This window comes from Babylonia areolata, chromosome 3 (genome assembly GCF_041734735.1).
Source record: "Babylonia areolata isolate BAREFJ2019XMU chromosome 3, ASM4173473v1, whole genome shotgun sequence".
Lineage (NCBI taxonomy): Eukaryota > Metazoa > Mollusca > Gastropoda > Neogastropoda > Buccinidae > Babylonia > Babylonia areolata.
Window position 1 is genome coordinate 26,222,162 of NC_134878.1, and position 4,540 is coordinate 26,226,701.

Below are 4,540 nucleotides of genomic sequence, written 5' to 3' on the forward strand. Positions count from 1 at the left end.
CTTAGATCAGCAAGGGACCGGCTAGCTCGGAAGGGCGAAAAGTGAAGTGATAGTAGCCTGCCGGAGAAACCACTTAGAGTAGGGCTAGGTTTTTCATCCTCACGAATAGATCTGTCGCTTTCTATAGTCTGTTTTTCTTTCGTCGCAACCCAATCAAAACGCCGTAAAAATCAAATTGATGATTGTGGCCGTCAACGCAGTGAAAGTGAAAGTCAAAATGAGGTCCAACATTGTGTTGTGTTGTTTACTGTTTGTCACAATAGATTGTATTATCTGTGTTATCTGTGCTGCTCTCCAAAAAAATAAGGAAAAAGAAGGAATTTGCAAGGAAAAAAAGAAGAAAAAGCCAAACCCATCCGCGCACGTACATGCATACATGCACTAATGGCAAGTATGATAAAATATCAACAGTTCATGCAGTATCTGTGCACAAAGTCAAGAAGCATGCAGAGAACTACGAATACCCACTTTGTCAAACAGTTCTAAAATAACACACACACACACACACACACACACACACACACTGTCCACACATAGACACAATAACACAGTCATTCGTCTGTTTTGAAAACGTGGGATCAGACCAAAACTTGTCAGCGACGTTTGACACAGTGACTGGTGTGTATTCAGGTGGCGGCCGGAGAAAGCGACAATGAGTAATGGGCGCCGTTTGTACAGGCCACCAGCATGAGAATGTCTGCCTTCTTTGAACCCGTGTCACGGGGCAATTGGAACAAATCACACAGGTCAACAATGTTATGGTGTCATTGTCGTCATGGCGTCAGCCAATCGCAATCGCGCAAGCTCTGTTCGCGCGCTGCTGATTGCAAGATGGCGGCAGGCGGACATCAAAATGTGATAGAAACACAAAAAAATCGGGCTTTTCGCCCTTAAAAAGACACTCTGCTTCACAAGTCCATATAGCTTTGCAGCTACAGGTAAGCCTACGTAACTGACGCAAATGTTAGCACATGTGATGGTTTTTGTTATCATTGCAAGCTGATTTTAATGGAACCTATGGGCACGTCATCGCATCTTCGATTCATGGTCTTTATGTAGCACTGAAAACTATGTAGCAGTTTTGCGATGGAGGTAATGGGTCACGATATCTGAACTATCGTGGTGTGGGGTGCGGGATGGGGTAGATTTTGGAAAGGGCAAGAGAGAACATGAAAAAAAAAAGATGCTCCAAGCAGGATGTTTGTATATTATTTAACAGTGAACAATACTAACAGTCACACGATTAACAAAACACAACAGTTTTAACTTGGTTACAGAAAGCACGATTATTCCAGTTAGAAAATAACAACACAGGTGGCATTTGATCTGCTGACCACAAATACATTTTCATTTGAAAAGATTCAGAATGCACGAGTTGTACACATGAACAAGATACAATTTATACACACACAAACACCTTTTCACAGGTAGGCAAACACATAGGTGACATACATGGGACATACACACTTCATATGTACAACGATGCAGTCATGTGCTCATACAGTGATGTATGAATGTGGGCAAACATGCAGTCTCTGAGGCTGCCTGCCACACACATGAACTGCCCTGTTTGGTGCATTCATGCAAATGCAATGATACACATGCATGCAAACACACATGTACATGTATACATGCCCACATGCATGAATTTAGTGACACATGCAGATGTATACATGCATGTATGTGCACAAAAATGCACACATGCATACACATGCACAGACATTGTGTTGTGTTGGCATCCATTGGTCACGAGTGGCCATGGCTCTGTGCCTTGTAAGTCACGATCGGTTTGTCGCTATAGCAGTGCCTGTTGTGGCTTTGCAGACTGATGCGGAAATGGCAGTCCTTGCCACAGTGGCTGCATTTTAGGGCGAGCAGACTTACACACAATACAAACACAGATGTGTGCATTCTTGCACACTTTTATGCATTATGTTTGCTCTTGCATTTTAAAAAGGGTTATACATAATAACGCAGCTATGTATGTTAAGAAGAAAGCCCCCTGCACCACAGTGCCCCCAGAAAAAACAACAACAAAAAATGAAACATGCACACACACACAAAAAAATAACAGCCACCAACCCCAAACCAAGAGTGAGACCAGATGTTTCCAGGTAGATGATACTAATTCATTAATTACCAGTACTATCTGTGTCAAATTTGATTATTAAAAACAAAACAAACCCTAAATGATTTTTTTTAATTGAGAGGCACAATACTTGACACACACCACATATGGTTCAGTGGACTGCAGTCAAAGTTGTGAAAATAGTTCTCCATCATAATGCAGTATCATGAGTATGTGTATTGGTGTATGAATTCAGGAGCTGTACATCCATTTTTGCATTCAGTTCTGCTTATTGTGCACTGGATGTCTTTAAAAAAAAATTAAAAATAGAAATAGATTACAATAGAATATATCTGCATAGGCGGATAGTAGTTCCACAAGACAGGAATGTCAGACCCCTGCCGGAGTCTGCACTAGTGGGTCACGGTAAGTATGTTACTTAAACGTAATTTTAGGAAGAAAATTTCCTTTTAAAAATAGAAATAGATTACAGTAGAATAATTTACTTTTTAGTTTTAGCACAGAAGGGATATTGGTCAGGTTTTTTTTTCTTTCTCCATTTTTCTTTTCTCTGCCTTCTCTTTTTTGTTAGATTTTTTTTAAGGGACACTTGATTCCTGTGTTATCTTCCTGTGTAAATTATAAAATGTTTTACCAATGAAAAACATCAAGTCAGCAATACAAAGTATACAGTGAGTTTGTAAATAAATGAACAAATGGATAAGTAAAATATCAGTGAATAGCCTTTAGAAAAAAACACAACAAAAAATCTTGGAAATGTATACTTCCACACCATATTTTTGTCATCCAGTTTCTTCAGATAAAAAGAAGTACTTCAAATGTCTAAAAAAAAAAAAAAAAAAAAAAAAAAAAAAAAAAAAAGGGACAGTTATGACAGCTAAAAAAAATTGGGACAGTTATTACAGTTAGTAACCAACATTAGCAAGTTAATTACAAGTCCAGCTGTCTGTGGTTGTTTCGCCTGTGCATTGCCTGTGCCAGTCTGTGTCCTCACCTAGACACTTTCAGTTTCTCTAGCAGGCATCACTGCATCCTGACAAATCCATATACACTTCACCACATCTGCTACTGTGCAAAGCAGATGCTTGACCATCAGCATAACCCAACACACTTTTTTTTTTTTTTTTTTTTTTTAAACTCAGAACGTTTTTTTTTTACCCAAGTATTAAGATTTTTTTTTTAAAAACATTTTTAAAATTCCATTTTGATAGGTTGACATTTTACAACAACAACAGCATCTTAATGGACATTTATAAAGAAGAAAAAACAAACAAAGAACAAAAAACAAAACAAAACAAAAACAAAACAAAACAAACAAAAAACCCCAACAACAACAACACCATAAATACTCTGATAGAAACAGCCAAGCAGCTGGATTATACACTGGTTGGCTATCATCATGGAGTATTATCATTCATTTCTTAAGATCTTACACAAGCTGTCAAGGAATACAAACTGTCAAGTATCTTAGAACACGTTCACAGCAAGAGAACACCTCAATCATTTCTTATGGATATCAATAAAAAAAGAAAATAAATATGGGTGGTTAATTTTGGTTAATCATGAACAGGCTGCTAATCATTTGTGATCAATAATTTGTAATAACCCAATGCTCTTAGTCAGGCCTGGAGTGCATGTATATATATTTGTGTGTCTATCAGAGTGGATTTCTTCTACACCATTTTGTCAGAGGACAACACTTTTGTTGCCCTGGTTTCTTTTTCAGTGTGCCGATTGCGTTCTGTACACAGGGCTTCGGTTTATCATCTCATCTGATTCACTAGATGCTCAGATTGATTTTCCAGGCGAGAGAAATATGATAAAACATATGAAACAGATGAAAGAAGAAATTATGATCAGATGTTGTCTTTAACAAAACATGATAGTATCTATCGGCTTTGCCTTTTTGTTTGAAAGTTGGAGAGGGTGAAGAAGGGAGAGGAAAAGAAGGAGAGACAAAGATAAGGAGTGGGAATGAGAGAAACAGAGGGATACTGCTTTATAGAGGAAGCGGGAGAGACATAGAGAGGGAAGGAAAGAGAAGGAAGGAACAGTGAGAGAGAGAGATGTGTGTGTGTGTGTGTGTGTGCTCATGCGTGCATGCGTGTGTGTGTGTGTGTGTGTGTGTGTACGTGCATGTGTATGTGTGTGTGTGTGTGTGTGTGTGTGTGTACAAATGCTATTGTAAACACTATGAATAACTGAACTACTAATTTCAACTCCCATTTTAATATCTGGCCACATTTTTCATAAATGATGAACTATAAGTGTGTTCAGAACAGTGTTGGTTCATTATCAACCCACTCTCATACAGTGTGTGCATGCATACGCTCGCACACATACACACAGAAACATGCACACAGACCTATACTCACACCCTAACATTCACATACTCATGAAGAAAAGTGCTCTCTCTCTTGCTCTCTCTCTTGCTCGCTCTCTCTCTCTCAC

The 4,540-nt window shown here is 38.6% G+C and overlaps 1 protein-coding gene across 1 annotated transcript in view; it reads left to right on the forward strand.

The window, feature by feature from the left end:
- Window positions 1-791: 791 nt before the first annotated feature.
- Window positions 792-4,540, forward strand: part of LOC143279891 (uncharacterized) — a 96,530-nt gene continuing 92,781 nt past the window's right edge. Inside the window, exon 1 of the mRNA XM_076584194.1 lies at window positions 792-938. The gene's annotated coding sequence lies outside the window, so the exon portion shown is untranslated. The remainder of the gene's footprint in view (window positions 939-4,540) is intronic.